At 38.3% G+C, this 26,207-nt stretch overlaps 1 long non-coding RNA gene across 1 annotated transcript in view; it reads right to left on the reverse strand.

Annotated features, from left to right (window-relative positions):
* Positions 1-22,756, reverse strand: part of LOC146544985 (uncharacterized) — a 70,335-nt gene extending 47,579 nt beyond the window's left edge. The window contains exons 1-2 of the long non-coding RNA XR_014881390.1: positions 22,257-22,756; positions 2,792-2,851 (exon numbers count right to left, since the gene is read on the reverse strand). This is a non-coding gene — a long non-coding RNA (uncharacterized LOC146544985). The remainder of the gene's footprint in view (positions 1-2,791; positions 2,852-22,256) is intronic.
* Between the last annotated feature and the right edge of the window lie 3,451 nt (positions 22,757-26,207).

Genomic DNA, 26,207 nt, shown 5'->3' on the forward strand with positions numbered 1-26,207 from the left:
GGGCAGGTCCAAGGTTAATCTGGAGCGTAAGTCCACATGTCAGGGTCAGATCTGCTGAGAGCAATATGAGTGCAACACAGCCCTGGGATACCTGGGTAGGGCCACAGCAACAAGATGGATCTGAGGTCAGCCCACAGGTCAAGGATCAGGTCAGGTCTGTGGGTGGGCAGAAGCATGGCTGCAGCTGTGCTGGAGACTGGCCCTACTGCACAATTGCAGTAGAAGTGAAGGCCTGGGGTGAAACAAAATAGGGCTCCAAGGGCAGGGGTTGGGTAGAGTCCTGTCTAAGGGCCAGGAGCACACTCAGAGAGGGTTCTAACATGAAGTTAATAAAATTAAAGCTTTGTATTAAAAATAATGAGTCTTAAGACTTATTGTTTTTAATGGGAGTTGATGCAGTTGTTGCTAATTAGGTCTGGCTCTTGTTACCCACAAGCTTTTAATGTTGTTGCCTCATTTAAAACAGTGCCCTTGAGGAAGAACAGCACGTTCTACCTAGCTGTAGACCAACCTGATGAAATCAACCAGGGAATGTGTATTGGTAAAACTCTTTCGTAAATTCAATACCTCTTGTATTTGGGTTTCTAAGAACAGAGAGTGAGAATATATTTTCCATTTTAGTATGGGTGGCAATTAATGACAAGGCCCACAGATAGATTGCAATAGCCCAGCACAGCAAGCCCTCCTGCTGAGAGCATCTATTGAATTCAGGGTCAAATGCTTTGGGCTTCTGGAGTTGCTGTCATGCTTTGAGCAGAGCTGCAAAGGCAAAGCTCCACTTCTTGTATCAGCCCATGACCAAATGAAATTGTGTTCTCTGAAAAAAGCACGCAGACCCTGCCTTCAAAGCCTAAATCTAACCTCATGAATTCACAGTAGATAGAGTTACAACACATACCAGTGAAAGCTGTCTGCCTAATCCAGGCTTTTCTTGTAATTTCCCTGAAAAGCCTATTTAGGATTAGTTTTTTTTACTCAGGAGGAGAGCTACCTCCACTTCTGGGTTGTGTAGGAACTGAAGAGACACATCTGCCAGAATGAATAAGCAGAAGTTAGTCAGCAAGCTTTTACGATTGCCTAAAGGGTCCTCTCATGCAATAGAAGGGATTTACACATTCTGTCTGATGAATTATCGACATCTACTACTGTCTCTCCCTTCCACATATTTGGGTTATATTTGATTGTCTTTACAGGAATTTTGGGCAAACATAACGGGTTCGGAAACCCCAAATGTTTTCAGGGAGTAGGAATAAAACCCAGCACAGTTTGTTCAGTGGTTATATTTGTACGTCTCTTGTGAAGGACACTTTTCTGACCTCACATCCCCAACCCTTTTTTTCTCCCACCCACTTATGCTATTTTACAACATTTCTTTTCCATAGTTTACTTGTTAGAACATATCCAGATGCTCAGATACTGTAATACTGACAGAGAAACTTTAAAATCCGCAGCAGTGGCTCCTGCCTAAAGTCAGCTTTGGAACTGAACAGCATTAAAAGTTACCTTTAAAGTCAGCTAGCCTTCCCCAAGTCCTCTCAGATTTACTTCTTTGGGAAGATGAAGAGACTGTAGCCTTCGTTAGCATTTCTGAGCTGACAACAGTGTGACCTTCACTCCCAAGGCTCCTGCCCTCATACATGTTGCCTGTGCCTAGCCTGAGAGCTCAGAAAGTAATATTATGTCCTTACTAGGCAAAGAAGGGAGCCTACTGCAGCTCTTAAATGAATATGTTCCTGAAGCAGATTCATAAACTGAACTTATAAAATACACTTAGGTAACAAACACATCTTTTCAGGTCTTCAGTTCTGAAAAGCATCTTGCCAAAGGAACACTGGATGAGTATTAAACATGGACAAAAACTAAAAGTAGAGGTGACATTTTACCTTATTTCCCCTCAATTTGTACAATGTACAGTTTGTGTACTTCTGCTCCCTTTTGAATTGGGCTCTAATTGCTAAGTGTATTATAGTAAGCGGGTAAAAAACAGCCAAAAGCAAATGCTGACCCATTCAGCCACATGAGAATCTTGAAATCTGTGCTTCGTATGTACCATCTTTGTGCGGGTTACTCAGCTCTGCAGTAAAAACCCTTAGCAGATACCCATCTCCTTCAGTTGATCACACTCAAGGGAAATGCATAAGAAATAAACCATACACACAATCTTACAGGCTTGCATGAGACCTGAGAATAGATACTCCAAAGGACTTGGATGAAATATCTTGTGGGATAATTGACCATCATTTGAAAGCTTGCAAAAGACACTGACTGAGAAAATCTCCTAACTTAAAGTTAGGGCACATTCTTTCACCACCACAGTAGATTGCTGGAAGAAAAAAGGCAGGACAGAATGAGTACAAAATCTTAATTTCAGGTATCAAGTATACGTTACCACGCAGAACACATATTGTATGTGTTAGGGTTTTTTGTTTTTTTTTTTGCAAAACCGATGGACAAAGATCACGTCAAGCAATTCAGCATAAAAAACTGAATGCTAAGAAAAAGACCTCTGCAGTTCACAGATTTTCTCTCTGCAACCATTCACACACAAGACAAAATTTGTTCATGTTCATATGATCCATGGATATCAAAGTCAGGGCGAAGTAGTATAAATATCAGTTGGTAACAAAAGATTGATATTCAACATGCTAGTGTTGACAATTTTTGCAGTATATCATTTTTACATCTAACTTACCTGAAAATGAGAATGAATCCATGACATCTCATATTTACCATGAAAAACATACTGAAATGCTTACCAAATACACACACAGATTTTAGAGTTGAAACTTACCACAGAAAGTTTGAATGCTTCTCAAAACAACTGAGGAAAGTGGGATATGCTTTGGTAATCCTGTAAGAAGAAAAAAAGGTAATGTTCAAGTTATTCAGAATATATTATTCACTTTGGTTTAATTTCAAGCCTCACCGCCTGGCCAATATACTAGTCCTGAAATCTTTCAGAAACTATTTTAAACATATTTTATAGCTGTATTCAAACTAACAATAATTTTGAGAAGGCAAGTATTTTTGCACATGATCATACTGCATACACCAACTTTATGCAAGGTTTATCCAAGCAATCACTGCCTACAGTGAATAGGAAATTTCACTGAGATCCTTTCAAATGATGCCGCATACCATCTAGCAGCTGCTGCAGTAGTCATACCGCAAAATAAATACCAGCATCTTTCCTAGTGATCTTCTTTCACGGATTTGAAAGTGTTCAGCAGTGAAAGACAAGCACCGACCTCTGTTCAAATTTGCCCCCAGTTCACGTGCATATACACTTCAGAGGTGGCTTATCTTGTCATTGCAGGAGACAGAGCGAACAGCAGGTGGAGGGAGCCAGCACTACTAGCAACCAGGCTCTCGAATTCTGCTTAGCAATTTCAGGCATCGATGTGAGCTGAGTGCTTGAGCCACCCTTGCCCAGCTTGACAATTGGAGAACAAACTGGGAAAAGTACGTGAACCACAAAGCTTGCCTCTTTTTCCCAGATACTCAATCAAATTGAGGATCTTTCCTTGTGAACTTAGCCTATCACATATCCCCGTACCATCATGGTTACTGCAATGATAATAGTTAACAAATTAACAAATCAAAACAAAAGTTCTGATTCCAGTAATAATGATTGTAAATTTTAGCTCTTGAGTTCTGCTCATTTAAAAACCTGGGGGAACAGGTGTCAGTAATTTCAAAGTAAATTGGTCAAAGCAGAATGCATCGGTAGTAACAAGTATTAGCTATCTAATTTGACTCTCACTTTCCTCTCATACAATTATAGTGACCATGATATTGTTAATAAATCTTACTCTTCATTTCAATATTCATTTTCTTAATGTCAGTGTATCCTTTTAAAACACAATTACCAAATTATAATATTTTATTCACCAGAAAACCCTGCCAGCCTCTTCCTTGTAAAGTTATTCTCAGCCTCTTGTGTAGCAAGCCAGCACATAGATGCTGATTCTCCTATTCCAATATAATAGCCTATACAGTGTATTTGCATTTGTTCCCTTAGATTGAACAGGACCTGTCTCAGCTGTATCCTGCCTGCTCGGTGGAGAAGATCTCTTCATCATCTACTTCATCTTTCATCAGAAGCAACTCTCCCTTTTCCATTCCCCTTTCCTTGTGGTTTAGTTTTCCTGAAGGTTATAGCATTCTCCAGAGATTTAGTCAGACAGTGGTAATGAAGGCTGGTCTTAGGAAATTAGGTCAGATATCTGTAGCTTTCAGGATTAGCATCACAGATACTATCACGTGAGTACATGCATAGGTACACAGCAGCTGATAATCTGCAAATCAGTATTGGGTTTCCTGATATTAATATTCTCTTCTTGTTCCCTAGTGTCCCAAGAATGCTGGTCCACATTAAATGCCCCTCTGAACCTCTGCGCCCTTGAGCAACCTGATAACCAGGGAGGTGGATAGACAGCACATCCCCAGGAATTTCCTCATGTTTCTGGAGGGTGAGGGCTGGTGACTGCCTGTGAGGGCTCAAACTCATTCTGAAACTGTCCTGAATTCAGAAGGTCAATCGCAGGATACATGACACACTTAGGGAAGAACTTGCCCAAGGGTTATGTGACAAGTCCTTCTATGGAAGAAATATTGCTCAGAAAGAGCTTACTAATGGGATGTATAAAACAGGCTGTGGGAAGAAGAAAACACCTTGTGGATCTAGCAGTCTTTTCCTGTACCACCTTTTCAAAAAAAAAAAAAAAAAAAAAAAGTGTATGAACTCAAATCTACCGTTAAACCCAATTAGCAGAACAATTCATTGTCTGAATGACTGCAACAATCTTCCCTGTTCCACATAAGACCTTTCTGACAGATAGCCCTGTCCAGAGCCTAACCACCTGCATATCCTTTTAAAACTCCTTTCTTACTTGCCCCAACATCTATATCAATATATTTAGGTTTCCATAGCATTTTCATTAAACTGCTGTTGTCCGAGCTCAATATCTACTAACAGCTAATCTAATTTCTGTTGCTCTGAGTAAATAATTTTTCTACTATTTCTGCCTCTTGGCTCATTCCCTATTGGCTAACAAGAAAATTAGGAGCTAGATAAATGGAAGCCCTGTGGCTTTTATGTCAATGGATGAGCCTTTGCCTTGTTCCTAAATGAATCTCACCTTGTGTGCATGTCTGAATGAGGTCTAGAAACTACAGGGAATGGCTCCTCAGATTTGTAGGTTGTGGTTTATGAATTTGCCAGATGAGATGAACTAAAGAATGAAATATCAAAATGGTCTCGAATTGTATATAGACAATATACAAAACAGCTAACTTAAACAGCAGCAACATCAAAGCTTTCCTATAAAAGTCCATATACAGCTAGAGATGGGGACTCCCAGACAACTAAGAATGAGGAATAAAACAAGAAAGATGAATCAGTAAGACATTGTGGATCCAGGTTCTTTTCTTTTTTTTTTTTTTTTTTTTTTTTTTTTTTTTTTTTTTCTGACAATAAACCTAGTTTAAGAGATAATCTACTGTTATTATTTCAACCTGCTTGTTCCTTCCCTTTGCTCAATTCATAAATACTTGGGTAACTTCAAAAGTAATGCCTCCTATTCAATTTCATGGAAACTAACACAGATATTAAGAACAAAGTAACACTATTTGATAAAGCACATTCTCAACTGCAAACCACTATTTTTCTACACAGTCACCACCATTAGCTTACATTTTCACCGGCAAAGAACAAGAGCGTGCATGCCACACTCATAAAAAACCTGCACTAGAGGAAGTGACCAAATCTTGCTGTCACTGCTGCTGAATTGCATCACCCACAACCTCACTGTACTCACATCCACACTTCGGTCTCCATATATGTTCAGTAAGTGCCAGTGAATGTCAATGGTTGCCAAGGTTTCCATATGAAGAAATTCAATGCCAGTGGGTGCCATTGTTTCTCTATGTAGGAGTTCAGAGACGCTTCTTAGCTTATGCACTCCCACGTCAGACGCCATGCTGTCAGACTGCCTCTCTGCTGCCATCTGTTGCATGGCAACAACACGTAATGGAATATTGGTGGGAAGGTTCAATCTCTACTGCAGTGCCACCAACATCTGCCTCTGTGCGTACACATTATAAAATAGGAGGCGTGAATTTTGGAGCAGCCCTTGTACTGTCTGCATTAGTTCTGGTACACAACTTCTGGTATAAATTTATAAATTGCATCACAGAAATGGTAGAAGCAAGCAAACAAACAAACAAACAAAAACTCCAACCACTTGTTCTCGTATGCTAAGCCATGTAGATCTTCACTTGTCATTCACCTGAAGAGAGGTTAGTTGGCAAAATTTTAAAGTTCCTGTCAGCCAGGTTATTTCTGGTGTTCAACTGAAAAGACAGAACTTCAGCATGATGACCAAACTCTACCATGTTTGTACCTCTGCTAAATAAATTCATCAATTTGACTGCTGTTCCCTTCACTAAAAACATGAAAGGAGGAATGTTAAGATGGAGCTGGCAAAATCAAAATGAAAAATATTGTTTGAGTAATGAATATCTGGCTATTGGCATGATATTCCAGCAATATATGAAAAGTACAACGAAGAAAGGTTTGTTTGTTTGTTTAGTAACTCTTAAATTATATGAACCATATACCCCAATCTGGCTAACCAAAGAGAGACAACAGACTGTTCTAAGAAAAGAGTGGAAAGATGTTCAGCACATACTCAGTAAACAAATATTATCCTACTATATATTAACTGAGAGGTTTTGCCTTTCATATATATATAAATAAATTCTTTAGATACCATATTTGTTTATATCAAGCATATAAATTTTGTTCATTGGTTATACCAAATCTTCCTTGCTTTTCATGACATACTATTAAGGAACTCTGAAGGTAACCTTCATCTCCAACTTACTTTTGAATTATTTATATCCATAAATACCTATACTATTACTTGTGACAACAACACTTGATCAGAAGAAAAAAATTGAATAGGTCATTCTTCCTTCTCCTCCTTCTTCCACCAAGAAATCAAATGTTGAATCATGCAGGTGAAAGCTTTAATTGAAAACTTCACCATGAAAAAAACACATTATATGAAATGTAGGTCATATTGAAATTATAGAAAAAAATGTCCAGTGATTTGAGTCAGACTTTCACTCTCTTTTTTGCATTTAGCTTGGCATTCACTTCCTTCTACTTGTTGGATGTATACACTATTTTGCTTGGAGGGTGATGTCCACTATTAGCTTCATTCTTAATTGCTTTAAAGCTGAATTATCTGAGACTGCTTCAGATGTTCATCACATTTTTTTCAAGCTTTGTTCTTTGAAAGAGCCTTTATCAAGTCTCCTATGATTTATTTGTCTGCATTCCAGCAGGAAGTAACAAAACTGAACAAGGACATAAACTCATGCAACAGTAGCATCTTTTTTGGGGGTGCTTTTACAGTTTCCACTACTTTAAGGATCATGCATAACACTTCAGATGTTTGTTGATCACCCTCAACATATCCTGTAAGAATCACATCCTTGGTACATTTCATCATTTTTTCTTACCCAGACACTCTTTCCTTCTAATATTGTAGCAGCATCATCACCCTCTTTCCTCCTTCCCACATAGACCCAACTTACCCTTCCCAGCATTCTGCCCCTGCCTTCCCTCCTTCTTTTACATTCCTCCCCCTTCCTCTCCCTCCACATTTTTCCAGATATAAGACCATTAGCCAGTCTCACGGGAGAATGTGTGGCAGAACCTTTAGTTGCCCGACTGTGCCTGCTGCTCCCATTTGTTCTCTCTTCTTGGTGAAAAATACAGACAAGGACTGCATATTGCAGCTACGCGAGAAGGAGGTCTGCATGGCTTCAGATAAATGCAAGGTTGCATCACCCAGGTAACAAAGTAAGAATTGGAAATACTAACATGCAAGTTACTTAATATATTGACAGCATTTTGATATACAATTTTTAATGGGATTGCATTCAAGATGAGTAGGTAACCAAAAATGTAAGGAGATTAATGTGGAGTCAGTGTATTCTCCAGGTCCAGCCTCTGGCAGATACATGTTGTTATTATATGTATTTAAACAGTCGGTGTGTCCTATCCCATGTTTCAGAATCCAGGGAAAATGGTGGTAAAATGTAATGTCTGAACAATATCGTGTTTTTTAAGTCCAATGAAAATGAGAACCATATCAAGTTAATCTTAGATAATTTAAAAACATAAAAATGCCATGATCCTTACACTGAAGCTTTTATAAAACACAGTGCAAATAATAATTAAAAAAAAAAAATCAGAAAAAAAAGGAATAGGACAAAATAAGAGATTACATTAAATTCCTTGCAAGATTCAAATTAATTCAGCCATCTCCAGCTTCATTAAGTGTTTTCAATGAGTTGGTATGGAAGGGGGTGAGTATGGCAAAAAACAAGGGAAAGAAGAGTGAGGGAAGGTGGGAGCAATGGATGAGCAGGTGCAGGAGCTCTATCAGGCAGTCAGACATCAGAGAAGATAGGCAGTGCTAGGAGAGAGCTCCAGAAAGAAGTATTTTGTGCAGTTATTTGATCACATAAAGTCTCTGGTAGGTTTCAGCTGCATTTTATCACAAGAAAAATCTACCTGCTGGTGCAGCACTGAAGAAACGCCTTGTATGGCCTCCCTCCTCCCCAGCAGTAACTATATCAGTTGCTTTCTGTAGATGTTGAGGCAGAGTCAACCTCCAAAAGAGACAGTTATTTAATATGTGGATATGGAAGACCACTGTAGTAAACAAAGCTCTCATGTGCCAAATATTCCATGTTTGCTAAGCAAAAATATCCATAACTAATATTTGTGAAAATCTTCAGTACAAAAGCACAAAAAAGTCTTATTCTTGTTTTTATGTTGATTATACTGTTTTTATGTCCTACACTGTGTGTACTGTATCTACCAGTTGTTACTTCATTTACAGTTTAGTACAATACTTCAGTTCCTAAGACTTCAAGAGATTCAGTTTGGATGTAAAACACTGGAGTTGTTCAGGAAGGTTTCAGAGCTTTCAGAATAGAGGAGATTTGTGCACCAAAGCTAAGCAGGGATATTTTTTTCCCAGTAAATTACCTAAAACAAACATTAAATATTAGATGCTTGTTCTACTAGTTCAAAACACATGGCAAAGAGATGCCATATTTTGCTTCTATATCACATTCATAACACAAATGCATCATTTTCTGTACTTGGTCAGATTTTTCTTTTGTTGTCTTCATTTTAATGTTAGAATGCTCTACAAGGATCACTTGCATTAAAATAATAGTAATAATAATAATAATTCCTAGTTGTATTGACCATTGAATGAGATATCTTCTTTCTTAGGTAATTTTCTTCATACTGCTGACCTTGGTGATTCTTTTACTTTAAAAGAACATGAAATCAGTGTAGAGCTGGCATGTACAGTAGCTGCTTACCCTAAACTTTGATTCCAAATTGTGGTGTGGTGAAGAGAATACGAATGAAATAATTACCCAGAACATGCAATCAGCCTGAGATTTGTGCCACAAAGTACCGTTTAGGTCAAGAGTCCAGAAAGACTCAAAAAAGTTTGGATGTTCATGGATAGTAAGTACATCCAAAATAAGCATTTCTTAAAGCCCACAGGAGTTCATGGAGGGACTTAGGTTTCAAGGCACATATCAACATCTAGCTAACATGGGTCAAGAAGAAATTTCTGTGGCCAGTTCATTCTTTAATGTTTTTTGAAGCAGCTGATAGAGGACCTTGTCAGAGACAGAAAGCTGAACTAGAAGCTGTTACTGCAATTGTATGTGCCACTCTTAATTTCTTCCTGCAAAGGGCAGATTTGTTTCAACTATTCCAAAATCCAAAGTAAACACTTCTGATGGTGTGGAACCTGGGAAAACTATTTCTAAATGTCTATTTGGTAAATGTCTGCATTTTTCTTTGCAAATTGACTGTTTTCTTTGTTTTCCCTTATTATATCTCATGAAAAAATCATCTGAAAATGCAGCAGATGTTTACCATGTAAGCAATTACACTGCTGACAGAAGAATGTTATATGATGACAGGTTATTTGAAATGGTCAGAAGGACTGTGTGATAAGTGAGATCATAAGGCACTCTGTGCATTAGGATTGAACATAGTCTACCCAAATATTGATGGAAGGGAAAACCACAACCTCTTCTACCACCTGATATAATCAGGGTCTAAATTTTGGTATACAAAATATACAGACTCCTTGTTGCTACAATAATTAATTTAGCTGATAATTAAGCTGGTTATAAGTGGCTTAAGAATGACATAATTTTGATAGCATGCTCTTCCCCCCTCTATCCCCCCCCTTCAAAATTTCTGGCAAATTCTCTTGGGACACAACTAAGTTCTGTGCGGCTTACTACTACCCATGAGAAATCTTTGTTTCTGCTTAGACTTCTCCAGCACAGAGCCCATCCAGAGCTATGTGGGGAGAGGTGACACAGGCAGTTTCAATATTCAGCCACAGCAAATGATTTTTCAACATTTCAATATTTTTGCAGAAGTAGACAATGTTCATTTGAAATTAAGAAAACCTTTAACTTGGGCTGCTTCTGTTTGTTTTACTATCAAAGGAAACAGTATCTTTTTTTCAATGTCTTTGTTTCATTTCTCAAAAAAAGTAACGTACCCTTGATACCTACAGATGGCCAAATGACATGGAAAGTATCTCAAAATTATAAAAATTTAAAAAACATATTAAATCTGTGATCAGCGCCATATTTGTAAGATACCAGTTTTGCTAATGTTGAAAAAAAAATAATAATAATAAATCTATGGAGTCTGCCTTAAAGAAATGAAGCTAATATGAGCATCCTGTGAACTCTAAAAAGCAGCTCACTTATGTCTGGATACTCTGGCTTAGTTGGAATAACACGTCAGAGCCCCATGAGTAAATGTTAACATCCCACATTCATGACTTTCACAGATACACCAAAAAGAAAAAAAATAATTAAATTTTGCACTCCTAAATATTGTAACTTTACTTCAAAGAACAGATTATTTCTTCCTCAGCCTCAATTTCTCTCTCTCTCTCTCACTTACTTTTTTTTTTTTTTTTTTTTTTTAAATACAGTAGAACTTAAAATGATCTGAAGAGATCTGAAGTCAGGCACTAACTGTAGAACAGTGACATTTAGCATTGCCTATAGTTAGTTTAGACTCAGTGGTTTAAACGAAGCACTCATTATTTCCACTAATCTCACTGGAGCTATGCTTAGAAGAATTTAGCCCTCTATCCCATCTAATGGACCAAGAGGTGTCAGAAAAGGCATTCATTTCATCCACTTCCATGGATGAGTCTCTTCTAGATCGTGATATCACATACATAGCACATAAGATCTCTACACATTAGTGAACTTCATTGATAATAGGCACTATTGGTCACTCTACCTGCATATTCCTTTTCTTCATCATATTTCAAGCTTAGGAAGTTAACTAAGCATTTGAGCAGGAAATGTTCTTTTCACCATATATGTAAATAGATCTGAAAGTAATGCCTCCTATTTATTTCCATGGAAACAACCACAGATACAAAGAACAAAATAACACTGTTCAAGAAAGCACCTTCTCAACTACAAAACTATTTTTCAACATAGGCACCACCATTAGTTATGCATTTTCACCAGCAATGAACAAGAGCCTGCATGCCACACTCATAAAAATATGCACTGTATCCACTTCTCAAACACACTACCATAATGACTGTGCTCACATCCACTGTTTGAACTCTATAAATGTTCATCAGATGTTGATGAATATCAGTGGATGCCATTGTTTCCGCATGTACGAATTCAATGACACTGCTCTGCTTTGTATGCACTTCCATGTCAGACTGCCCCTCTGCTGCCATCCGTCACATGGCAACAACATGTAATGGAACGCTGGTGGGAAGGTTCAGCCTCTACTGCTATACCACCCAACGTCCACCTCTGACATCTTGGGCCAGCATACTGAAACAGGAGACATTACTTTCAGAGTAGCCCTTGTATATACAAGACTCATACAGATCATCAAAGCATACAAATAATGCTGGGCTTCTTAGAGAAAACCAGAAGGCCAAAGCACAGTCTATGTTTTAACATCTACATTTAGTCACTTTACCTGTTATAGAGCTGCTGTCATTGTTACTGTGTCTGTAGACAACTGATAAGGAAAATAAACGTATTTGATTAACACATTAGGAATCATAAAATAATGGCTTCAGTTCATATTTTAAAGTCAAAGCTAATAGCACAGTCTATTTAGATTCCCTGATACCTCCTTTTTAATGGCCCATTTCAAGAGCCTGTAGCTTTTCCAAACTTCAGTTGTTTGATACAAAATTTTCCATCTGAGACATCTCCATTGGTCCAGTTTTGATTATTTTTCATTTGTTTTGGGAAAATTATAGTAAAAATAGTTCAGCTCCTTTCAAGCAAAAGGGAATGGAAAAATAAGTTCTGTCCATATGAACTACATTCAGTAACCTTAAACTGAGTGTTTCAAATTTCAGATTAAAACCTGGGATGGAGGATAGGAGGAAAGAGTAAGCCCTGTTTGTATCAAGAATGTGCTTTTTGCCGTCCCCCTGAAACTTGACTGTAGTTGACTGAGTTTCATGTTGCTGGAAAAGGTGGGGAAGGAAGTCCACACATGTTCAAGAGGTTAAAGTTTTAGCAGTTTAAGAGGCTTCCCTTTCTCTTACTATCATTCCTGACCTCCTGAATATCCCATAGAGATCTGGGACATGTCCTTTGAAGACTTTATACAATTATGCAAACTGAAGAGATCAGTAGCATAGAACTATGTCTTCCCCTCCAAGTCCTCCTTAAGGTACAGAAATTTGATGTTGCCTTATCCATTTAGAATACTGCTCCTCCCTATTTCTGGATGTTTCTGGCCTTTCTTTTCAACTAAATTTACTTTGTTCCCTATATTTGCACAAATGCAGAACATTCCAACTAAAATTCATGCTTTTTGGGCTGCATCAAAAGAGCTGATCACCAGGAAGAGGGAGGTGATTATCCTCCTTTGCTCTGCTCTGCCCTTGTGAAGCTCCACCTGCAGTACTGCATCCTGGGGCCCCCAAAACAAGAAGGATGTAAAGCTGTTGGAGCAGGTCCAGATGAGGCCATGAGGATGATCAGAGGGCTGGCTCCTATGAAGACAGATTGAACTTACTGGATTTGTTCAGCCTGGAGAAAGAAGGCTCTGTGAAGACCTCATTGTAGCCTTCAAAATACGTTAGAAGAACTTATAGTCAGGAAGGATACAGATTTATTTTTTTTACATAGTCTGATAGTGATAAGACAAGGGGGAATAGTTTTAAACTAAAATAAAAGAGATTTAGATTAACTGGAAATTTTTCACTGAGAGAGTGAGAGAGAGGCATAGACCTCCCAGAGAAGTTGAGGATGCCCCATCCTTGTAGGTGTTCAAGACCAAGTTGGATGGGCCCTATGCAGCTTGATCTGGTGGATGGCAGCCCTGCTCAAAGTAGGGGATCAAAACTAGGTAATCTGTAAGGTCCCTTCCAACACAAGCCATTCTATGATTCTTCCCCACTGCTTACGTCTCTTTCTGTTTTGTGAAGTGCCAAACATCTAGGTCAAGTAATTTTCTTTCTCACCTTGTCCTCTCACTAGTACTACCTCTAGTGTCCTGGAGGATGAACTGCTACTCCATAGAGAGCTGAAATACTGGGGAAAAAGGATCAAACACAACAAAACTGAGGAAGTGTGGGATAGATGAGTGGACAGTGAGGTGGGTTGAGAACTGGCTGACGGGCAGAGCGCAGAGGGTCGTCGTTGGTGGTGCAGAGTCTGGCTGGAGACCTGTAACCAGTGGTGTCCCCCAGGGGTCTGTGCTGGGTCCGGTCTTGTTCAACATCTTCATCAATGACCTTGATGAGGGGATAGTGGCCACCCTCAGCAAGTTTGCTGATGATACGAAGTTGGGAGGATTGGCTGACACGCCTGAAGGCTGTGCTGCCATTCAGCGAGACCTGGACAGGCTGGAGAGCTGGGCAGTAAGAAACCGGATGAGGTTCAACAAAAGCAAGTGTAGGGTCTTACACCTATGGAGGAATAATTGCATGCACCAATACAGGCTGGGGGATGAGCTGCTGGAGAGGAGCTCTGCAGAGAGGGACCTGGGCGTCCTGGTGGACGACAGGTTGGCCGTGAACCAGCAGTGTGCCCTCGTGGCCAAAAAGGCCAATGGCATTCTGGGGTGCATTAAGAAGAGCGTGTCCAGCAGGTCGAGGGAGGTGATCCTCCCCCTCTACTCTGCCCTGGTAAGGCCTCATCTGGAGTACTGTGTCCAGTTCTGGGCTCCCCAGTACAAAAAAGACAGGGATCTCTTGGAAAGAGTCCAGCGGAGGGCCACAAAGATGGTGAAGGGCCTGGAGCATCTCCCCTATGAAGAAAGGCTAAGTGAACTGGGTCTGTTTAGCCTTGAGAAAAGAAGACTGAGAGGGGACCTGATCCAGGTTTATAAATATCTGAGGTGTGGCGGCCATAGTGGTGAGGCCAGTCTCTTTTCAGTGGTACGTGGAGACAGGACGAGGGGAAACGGACATAAGCTGCAGCATAGGAAGTTTCGCACGAATGTGCGTAAGAACTTCTTCACGGTGAGGGTGACGGAGCACTGGAACAGGCTGCCCAGGGAGGTTGTGGAGTCTCCTTCTCTGGAGATATTCAAGTCTCGCCTGGACGCCTACCTGTGCGACCTGGTGTAGGGAACCCGCTTTGGCAGGGGGGTTGGTCTCAATGATCTCTAGAGGTCCCTTCCAACCCCTACAATTCTGTGATTCTGTGTGAAAACAAGATATTTTCAGCTGGAACTAGTTTATTGTATCTTAAGCATAGCTATTAAAAAATATTTTACTTTCTACAGGTAGTTATGATGAAACTTATGGCAGTATTTCAAATACCGTAGAAGTTCAAATAAAAAACAGATTTATTTCAATTTCAAGGTAAGACTTCATGGGACATGACGTCTGCTTGCCTCATGCTTTAAGCTGAATTTTTTGGGTTTTGGCTTTTTTTTTTTTTTTTTGCTTTTGTTTGTCTGTCTTTGGTTTTATTTTTGTCTACGCAGTGGATTCACATGTTGGGCCAGACAGTTATCCCTTCATGTCTACTGTTTGTCCTTCTGGAAACATAAAAAAAAAAAAAGTTAAAAAAGAATAAGTAAAGATAAGTAAGTAAAGATATGAATAACTTATTTCAATAAAATGAATTTGTTTATTAAATGAAGATAGTTTGTTGTTGTTTTTTTTTTCTAATTGTGTTTTGGACAAGACAACTGGATGACAAGACAAAGCAAACATTGAACTAGTTACACAATCTTGTGGTCATCAAAGAGTGAGAAGAGATGGCATCTGGTGTAGTGTAAGTAACTGGCAAAAAGCAAAAGAGGTTTCAGGTTCACTCATCGTGAGAAAAAACAGAACACTGTCCAGAACCAGCTATTTTTCAGCTGAAAGTCTGCAAAATAATGTGCACAATGGGAGAAAAAAAATGTATGAAAGAGAATGATTTAGGGAAAAAAAAAAAAAAGACACATATTAAAATAAATTGATGTTATGGAAAACTAATGGCTGTTTCAGTTTGAGATGATCTACATTTTGACAGAATGAGAACAACGATTTTGTCTTTGATTTTTATATTTGATACAAGAAGGATTAAAAATAATAAACCCCTCAAATTTCTATTTTAAAAACCACTCATAGCAACAATTCAGCTCTTCTGGGAAAAGTTAAAAAAAAATAGTTACCAAATTTAGTTGTAAGATAACTTGCCATTAGTTGTGTACTTTGTATGCTTTGGTGACTGCTGTTCAGAAGAGCAGCAGTGAAGCCACAAATAGAGAAAAATTTTCTTCAACTACAAAAAGGAGAGATAAGGTTTCTGAAAACAAATAAATAATCCAAAACCCACTAGGAGATAAGAGGAATGAACAAGTATTGAAGCAGATGCCAAGTACTGAAGCAGATGTCCTTCCTGAAGAGTGCCAAAAATCAATCTGATGTCAATGTCCCACCAGTACAGTGAAATATTTTGTCTGCTGAGCTGGAAAGGAGTTCATGAAGCCTGTGGACACCTCATGCTTATCTTGCCCAGGGAGATCAAGGAAATGGTGACAAAGAGCAAAACTGAGAGTTCCTGAAATGCAGTATCTCGCTGTCACTACCAGGCTATGATCTTCCCTTGCCTCAAGTCAGCCTGGTGAATGCCTTCTGCTCCAGCATTATGATGGATGGACTGCAAGGGGGACAGCTTTGCCAAAATGGGTCATTTGCCAGAACAAAGGCTGTGGCTGCCTCAGGTCCATCCTGGTGCTTGTTGAATGTGCCACCACCAAGCTAGTTTAAACAGATCTGTTGTTTCTATTCTCAGAGACATTCCACATTCCTACACTTTCTGAAATAAAAGCCTTAAATTCTGTAAGCAAGCACAGTGTGGATTAACTTTATGTTATGATGATTCATGCTAACTGATATGGGATCCAAGGCTGATGTGAAAATACAGAAAAAGACAGATTTGAGATGCAGGAAACAGATTTCAAGCAAAGTCTGGAGGAACTACATGCAATTTAGAGAAGAATCACTGCAGAAAGAGAAAGGTTTTAAGTCTATCAGTGTTTCTGGCACTTTTTATAAGCATTAAATTAACAGAAAAAAAACATCAGTAAAAGCCTTGTTTTCTGAGGTGATACACAAGTGATACAACCCTGACTGATTGAAGTCCAGAAATGTATCAGAAGATTAATTTAGGGAAGAAAGCGGAAACAAGAATCAAGACTCTCTAAACCCTTAAACTCTTAAATTCTCTTTGTTTTAGGGTTGTGGATAAGGGTTTGGTCGTACGATTAATTATACACAGGAACAGCGATTGCTTTCAAGCCCTGCTCTAAGAGGTCACAAATCCTGTCACATTTCTGTGCATTGCTTTTACTGGCTGCCCTGATGGCTGTGCCACCTCTAGCACAAGGAAGCACATGGAGCTTCCTTTCCATCTGGCTGCTGAACAGGAAACCCTGGAAACTTCGACCGCCATGAGCACAGGGCCAAGAGCAGTGGTGGAAGAGCACAGCAGGAACTGACACATGCTCTGGCACTGCAGCTCATTCCAAATTGCAGGTCATCAAGACTGTGAATGTGCTCTCCCAGACTACTCAAAACAGTGCATTCTTGAAAAATGAGCAATGCTGACCTCAGGTACAAATACTGGAAAAAGGACTGGTCAGTCTGGAAATCTAGCTTGAGAAAAATCAATTGCTCACCTTATCCAGATTCTAGCTATGTCACTCGCTTTAGACTATGTGCTTCCTGTCCCTTTTGTTTAATAGCATTTTTGTTGTTAGTACGGATTGCATTTTAATTGCATTCCTAGTTACACTCTAAGTTTGATTCTGCCTTCTTGCCATATCAATACAAGGGAGAGATTTTCCATTATTCTTACAATTAGCACTAAGAAGATCTGTAAGTACAAATATAAATACAAAACCAAACTAAGCCACTATCACTAACAATAACACAAACTGACACTGACTAAACATATTCAAATATTAGTGCACAGAATAATTAAGGTTGGAAGGGACCTCCTTGTGTAGCCCAAGTCCAGTAGTCAAAGAAGGGGAATCTAGAGTGGGTTCCTCAAAGTTTGAATATCTCCAAAGATTTGGTCACTCTCACTGTACAGAAAGATTTTTCCTTATGTTTAAATTAATTTCTTTCATTTCAGTTTGTGCCTATTGCCACTTGTGCACTCACTGGATACAACTGAGGTAATAATGTTAATGCAAATGCAGGAAATATTTAGATAAAGGGACATAAAGAAACAGATGTCTCAAAATGGAAGATATTACAGAAAACGTCATTTATAACACTCCTTCTCAGATAAAGCAGAAACCACTGAACCATGCAATCTTATATGTTGCAGGCTGAGAATTATCATCTGGGAATTCCTTTACTGAGTCTGTTAATTCTGTGTTGTTCCATGGGTTGTTTTAATTTCAGTCTTCATGATTGTTGCTCATACATATGATCATATATAGTCTACTGTGCCTTAGGTAGCTGGTCTCCAACTTCATGTCGACTGAGGAACATGTGGCTATCCATACTCATCCTTCCATCTCCTACCTACATTTTGGGTATCTAATGAAGCAATCTTTGTAAAGAAGGCACTTAATTTTCTCTGCAGTCAAGAAAAGGCATTTTTCAGTATCACCAGAAGCAATTCTGTTAGCCTAAGCCAGTACACAATTTAAGCTAACCCACCATGTATCTTCTAAGAAGGCTATGATTACTTTGTGCCTGTGCATGATTCCTTTTGTATTTCCAGACTAATGATTTACACTTCTGCATTCTGAGGCTTAGTGACAACTAACATCGATATTATGATCAATTTTTCAGCATGAAAAGTATTCTCAGAACATTAAAATCAGTATGCTGTACCTGATTTTATGTCTTTGCATGTACCTTTTGATCACAGCAAATTGTCATTTGTCTGATGAGAAAGATTCTTGAAGAAAAAGAACTTTCTATAGAAAATTCTGTTAAATTCTGAAAAATAAATATCCACAGAGTTAAATAGCAGCAGGGACTCATCAATCTATTACAAGTCACATAAGAATACAATAATGGACTTAGAGCAGGACTTTTTTTTGTATTTAAAAAATACCTTGAATCACCTTACTTGTTAGGGAAGAATTGAAACGAAAGTCCTAAGAACTGAGTAGCCTCTATTTAGGCACACTGCAATTACCTAGGTCTTCCCATGCTGCTAAAACATTACCGACAGAGCTGATCGTTTCTGACAGCAACAGGCAACCAAAGATTGGCACTAGTTTAACCCCATTTATTCCACAACTTTCAAACTGACATTTGGAAAAAATAAATCATATCATGACTACTGGGGAGACAAGTAGTTAAATCTGACACTCACGTATATTACTGTATGAAGCGTTTGGAAGCTATGTGAGTTTTCAAAAATATGTTAATCTGTATTCCTAAAATGACATATTAACAAATATCTGCCAAGAAGTAACCATTCATTTTATGAGTTATCTCCTTTTGATTCCCGGATGAATTTGTGAAATATTCTGAGCTGTCCACTAACAGAGAATTAAATAATGAGATATGAATTCACCTATTCACATTCCAATTTCCTTTTTCATTACATAAGCATTGATATTAGCCAAAGAAATGTCTAAACAGTGCAGGAATCCAACTCTGTCTTTGTGATCATTTGCAAAGTGTAAGATTTTACCACTGTCCAGTAATAAATCATGTTGTTGCTCATATGAAATTAGTTTTGCCATGTTTGACTTGCATTAACTATGCTGGAAGTTTTGTAACATGAACTTGAACCTAGTAATAACCAACTTGAAGAAAAGTGTTAGATCTGATTGCATACCATTATTAGCTCATCCTTGTTATTATTTAGCAGAAATTTTACTGAGAATTGATGATGGAAACCAGCAGGCAGGGTTATCAGTTTACATAAGCAAAAATGTGAATCTGACCTGATAGGATTCCGACAAATTGAAATTTTTTTTTTCTTAATGCAGTGGCAGAAAAAACTCTAATTATCTTAAAGATATTCCATCAAATGACAACGATAAGGAGATCCAAAATATTTTCTTCAAAATCTAATATAATAGAGGAGTATTAAAAGCAATTCAACTATCTCTGTTGTGAACACCTAGGTTAATAAGTGTACTAATCACTTCTTAAAAGCCCAGCATTGCGCTAAATTCATTATTTCTTGCACTATAAAATTCAGCTGCATCTGAAAAATTAGACGTTTCCCATGAAAGTAATTGAAATTTTGGCAGTTACTTATTTTATTTTCAACATTTTATACATGTAGGGAAAATTCACATTAAAGAAAGAGAACATTAGGAAGATTCTGCTTTTCAGTGACAATGCTTCAGAAAACTGCACGTTAGTTCTGTTTCAAACATTAATCCAAAGACAAACATCCAAATTTACAGCTTAATCAGGGAGACAGCTATCAACTTAATTAACAGAAGATGAAAGTTTTAGTTTAAAGATCTTTAGGGCAGGTGAACTAAGAAAGTTTGAAAAGGAAAATCCAGATCAAGCCTTGCAGGGCCAGGTTCCAGGAGGGGTTCCACAAGCATCTGTGGCTTCAATAGCCTTTGATTTCATTGCCCAGTCTTCCTAAGAAGGAATGCAAAATATAGAGGAAAACTGACAGGCTATGTGTATATTTTCTGCTCACTGCAGTAAGACTTGGTGCTCTTTTGCCCTACAGCAATCATATAATTTTTTATATTAGAGCAGTTAGACAAAATAAACAGATACTTTTGAATATGCAAGAGAATACTTTTTCCATTTCACCCAGACGTGAAATGGAAACTGAGCTGTTTTGAAACTTCATGAGAAATATAAAAACAATACTTGAACTTCTAACAATTCAGAGACATGATTTTGAGAAGAAAAAAGATATATTCCAGAATGTATATTCATGTGAAGAATAAATTAGCTATTTGAAGAAAAGCTATGAATAATTCCTATTAAATGATGTAAGTTTCTTCACAAGTTTCAGTTCAGAAGCAAATTACTCCCTCTTTTACAAAAAAAAAAAAAAGATCACACTAATTACACTAAGATATTTTCTCCCTGAAGAGCTCTTCCCTGACTGCGCAAGTGTTTCAGATTTCCTTTCCAACTTCAGGTCCTTCAGAAAGAGGTCCTGGCTTTTCATTGTAGAATATTTACTGATAAGAAATAGTAACAAAACATTAATCTTGGATATACTACAGTACTTCTCTTATTATACATGGATCCATCTTGCAAAATCTTCAGTTACATGATGATGGATCTTATTCAACACAAGGCTCTTCAGTAAGGAGAGAGATACAGTTAGGTTTAGCAAGGCTTCTTTTCAGGGGGTGGCAGAATGTAAAACAAAGAAACAGACAAAATCCTGTAGGTGTGCACAGGTCCAAGCAAACAAAACCTTACTGAGCAGGAGGGTTGCAGATGTACATCAGGTGACATAAACAATGGTGCACAAAATAAACCAAAACTGCATATCTACCCCCGCTATCTCTGACTCTGCATAAAATATTAGACACGCTTTCTGATTTCATACTAGTTGCTGTGGAAGGCTTGATTTCAGCATTTTGTTTTTGAGATATTAACCATGGCTTCATGAAGTTCTTTCAGAATATTTTTCTTTGTTTCATTATACACAAAAGGAGACAAGATACTGAACAGTTTACAAGTCTAAAACAGCTTCCTTTCTGCTTCTTGCCATGAAAATACAATATTCCAGGAAATGTAAAGCACTAAGATCGAAAAAAAGATTATTTCATCAAGTGGATTAGCAATTTGGCCCAAATAATAAGCACAAGTGTGCTTCTGAAAAGTAAAAAAGATGGGTTGTTTCTTAGCGATATTGCATACACAGAGAAGCAAAGGCAGACCAGGCTTCAGAACTGCTACTTTAGTATCCAGTTACTGTTCATATTTCTTTTCCTGTTAACATTTGTGCAGTGTTAAAAACAAGCAATGACAACAAAGCCACTAACAAACAAACAAAAACCCAAAGTAACCAGAAATAACAAAATTTGGACATGACTGCTGTTTTCAAATTCTCTTCATCCATGTTCAATCTGAACTTGCAAGTTGGAAAGCTTGAACAAGTTACTGTGAGGCTTTCCATTCTGCACAAGATCACCAAATTAAAAACATTTCTTATTTTATGGTTTGGCACTCTTCAGTCTGAAGTTAAAGTGCTGGCCTCAAACAGCTTTCAAGCCATACAAAATGAAAGCATAAGTATTGCTGACATAATCATCTATGAATTCTGCTGCTAAAGGATATTATTTATGTCCATTTTAGCTACTTGATGGAGTATGGGTCTATAGGGGTCTACAGACTTTACAAGTCTGTAGTCGCAGGCATCTAATCAGCCAATTTTTTTTTTTTTTGCAATTAGACCTTTAAAAATATCTCCAAAATTTTTAATGATGTGAAAGGTCATTTTTATATATTGATCAGCATAAAAGTACAAAGAAAAATCATATATTTCCATAGATAGCAAGAGATCCGTTTCTTATCTCAGATCTCACTTTTACCTGATAAAGAGCTTGAAATGAAAATATAAAATAACGATTTTCACATAAATTTTTAATAAACAGGACAGCTTCGGGAACTGGCCAAATTATCTATCATCAATTGTTAAAATAAAACTGCCACAAATTGCAGAGTTGCATATATAACTTGTGAATTACTTACCAGACCAGTCTTGTCTTGCTCCTACAATCCTAATGGCATCTATGGGAAGCCACTTAACAGTGGCAAGGATCTATCTAACTGAAACCCAATTCAACACAGTTTAACTGTTCTCTGTGATTCATAGTAGGAACAAAAAACTGTCAAAATGAAGCAGTCCATTCAGCAATATTTATTTTAAATTTATTTTGCTAGTAGCAGTAACCTATCTATTTTGGAAGCTGTCCTTTTCACTGCGATCTCAGTTTCCCAAGTAGTAAACAATAAACATATCTCAGTCTGTGAGGCTTTCTGGTCTGGCATCCTGAATGCCTTGATTTAATCTCCTTGAGGAAGTCAAGGCGACCTTTCAAGGTAGTACATTTGAGTATCAGGCGTAATCCTTCTGCAGGCCAAATTAAGATTATTTATTTAAAAACACAGCTGTCTTGATAAAGGAAGCCATGTAGTTTTGTCAGAGCACAACATTCAGTAGCATGTTTGAGATCTCTCATCCTGTTGCTTCAACCCTATCACCCTAGGAAAGAAAAAGAAAACAAACAAAATTACAGAACTCAGCATCAGCAAAATAAGCACCTTCTACATGGCAAGGCTGTTCACAGAGCTGCCAAACTACATAGATGTAAAACTTTCCATTTCTGTGCTGGAAGCAGAGGTAAAAACACTCTCCTTACTATCTTTGCAGAAGATAACATATTTTGAGTCTTGGGAGGAATTTAATTTTTTTTTGCTTTCGATAATCAGTTTCACAGTCAGTATTCGAATGCAACCATAGTTCAAAATCATCTGAGCTAAAGCCCTAAAAATCAGTTTGTCTTCTACTTTCCAAAGCAAAATCGGGGCTTGATATGTCCTTCATCCCATTCACAGCATTGTGATAGAGATCACAACATCATGAACATTGTTCAACATCTTCATCAATGACCTTGATGAGGGGATAGTGGCCACCCTCAGCAAGTTTGCTGATGATACGAAGTTGGGAGGATTGGCTGACACGCCTGAAGGCTGTGCTGCCATTCAGCGAGACCTGGACAGGCTGGAGAGCTGGGCAGTAAGAAACCAGATGAGGTTCAACAAAAGCAAGTGTAGGGTCTTACACCTAGGGAGGAATAATTGCATGCACCAATACAGGCTGGGGGATGAGCTGCTGGAGAGGAGCTCTGCAGAGAGGGACCTGGGCGTCCTGGTGGACGACAGGTTGGCCGTGAACCAGCAGTGTGCCCTCGTGGCCAAAAAGGCCAATGGCATTCTGGGGTGCATTAAGAAGAGCGTGTCCAGCAGGTCGAGGGAGGTGATCCTCCCCCTCTACTCTGCCCTGGTAAGGCCTCATCTGGAGTACTGTGTCCAGTTCTGGGCTCCCCAGTACAAAAAAAGACAGGGATCTCTTGGAAAGAGTTCAGCGGAGGGCCACAAAGATGGTGAAGGGCCTGGAGCATCTCCCCCATGAAGAAAGGCTAAGTGAACTGGGTCTGTTTAGCCTTGAGAAAAGAAGACTGAGAGGGGACCTGATCCAGGTTTATAAATATCTGAGGTGTGGTGGCCATAGCGGTGAGGCCAGTCTCTTTTCAGTGGTACGTGGAGACAGGACGAGGGGAAACGGACATAAGCTGCAGCACAGGAAGTTTCGCACAAATGTGCGTAAGAACTTCTTCATGGTGAGGGTGACGGAGCACTGGAACAGGCTGCCCAGGGAGGTTGTGGAGTCTCCTTCTCTGGAGATATTCAAGTCTCGCCTGGACACCTACCTGTGCGACCTGGTGTAGGGAACCTGCTTTGGCAGGGGGGTTGGTCTCGATGATCTCTAGAGGTCCCTTCCAACCCCTACAATTCTGTGATTCTGTGATTATCCCAATAGTGTACATTCTACAACAATGACTTTTTTTTAATGTATCATAATGCAATGATAAATCAAATTCAAGATGATGGTATTGCAAATAATTTTTTCTATTTTTATTTTTAATTTTTTTCTATTTGCAACTAATTGCAAATAGAAGAACATGCAAGAATATGAAAATTATGCAAAAATCGCTGTAGAAGTGACTGTTTCCAGAACTAAAAATAAAGAAAATGTAGGGATCTAACAAAATTAAATATGAGATAGATAATATATTGCATATATGTATATATACACACATATATTCCTGAATATATATAATGTAATACAAATACAGGAACAACAAAAAATTATCCATGAAAATAATAGTCTGTCACAGCTGCAGCAAAGCAGTTAAAAAATAGCAAGATGTTTCTGAAGGATTCAGTCCACAGGTGTATTTCATCTCGAAGCAAACAAACTGACTCACATCATATACTTTCAATAGTATTCTGTAAGTAAAGGAACATATAAAGTATAGTCAAGCAAATGGAAAAAGGCTTCTTCTCTTGACTAAGAAAAAACAACAATGGCTTGGCATCCAGTGAAGCAAGGCAAAACTCAAGTAGTGTAAGTAAAAGTACTAAACTGTTAAGTACCCACAAATAAAGACTACAGATATAGCAAAAAATAATATTTTGCAATACCATAGACAAGTACTGAAAAATTCTATTGGATGAGGAAATCATTCTTCATTTCAGATGCAAGTAGACAGATAAAGAATTTAGAAATTGCAATTTAGACTAACATCTGCAATGGAAGAACAACACTATTGTTGCTGTTATCTGTAGCTACTAATTTATCGACTCCAGCATCAATTAGTATAGCTAGCTGTTTCAGACAGTAATACATGTTCTAGAAGGGTTTTCAGAGAGCCCTATCACCTTCTAGTATAATAACACAGTCATATTTCTGCCATTGGGAAGCAAGCAAATGAATCTCAACTGAACTAGTTTATAACTGTGATATGATACTTATAAACCCTTCACAGAGAGCACCAAACAAAAGGTAAAGATAATTCAGCAGAGGTACAGGCCTACTGGCACCAATTGATGAGGAGGCCAACTGAGTACTAGCTAGCCCTCAATTGGTCAGGCAGTTCAATTTAATAATCTTGTAGATCAGTTCCAGCTGAACTATTCCGAATACCAAATAAACTCCCAGAGTCTACCAAGAAGGAAGGGAAAAAAAAAAGAAAAAAAAAAGATGTGCAATGGCATGATGGCATGTCAAGTTGCTTAAGTATTATTCTTAAAGAAGAAGAGATCATTAGGTATTTATAATCACTGAGATTACCGAGAGCCACATACCAGAGTTCTAAGGCACATTAATCTTACCAAAATACACAGATGTGTTTTATACAAGTTACTGATGTGCATAGCTGAATTCTAAGCTGAGACAACCTTGGAGAATGAAAATATGTAAACTTAACTTGATCCTCAAGACATTCAGAAACATCAGCGAAACTAGTTACAGGTCCATTTTAAAAGTACACTGGGAAGAATCCAAAAGAAATTATATAGTGGTGGAAACTTATGGCTGCATAGTCTCTGTTTAAATGGTCAGGCAATAGTAGAGATGTTTCACAGACCTAGCAAGAATGCTGGAATTACAAAGATGAGATAAGAATATGCAGTGCCAGATGCAAAAAAGACTGAAACCCCAGATCACTCAGAAGAAAATTACCTCAAGATTATTGGTGGATGTGTTCTGAAGTAGAAGCCAGTAGCCAGTATATACAGAAATGATAAACTGTCCAAAATTTATAACAGAGATCTGCAAGTAGTTGAATAACTTATATATGTGCAGACATACATCTAGCAATAGTGAAAATTTCCAGTCTAATTTTACCAGTCTTTTAATAAAGTAGGAATGGACCAAAACTCAATGCACCAAAACTAAGGTATACAATTTCCCTACAGAACACAATTCACCCTTGTGGATGCTAGCCGATCTATAAAACACTGCTGCAGCACACATTGTAGCAAAAACAATGAAATATTTCAATAAACACAAATATTGTCTGATTTCAGATGCTGAAATCTGTGCTGAGACACCATTTTCTAATCTGTGTCTTCTCA

The sequence above is a fragment of the Meleagris gallopavo genome, chromosome 2 (genome assembly GCF_905368555.1).
Source record: "Meleagris gallopavo chromosome 2, MGAL_WU_HG_1.1, whole genome shotgun sequence".
Lineage (NCBI taxonomy): Eukaryota > Metazoa > Chordata > Aves > Galliformes > Phasianidae > Meleagris > Meleagris gallopavo.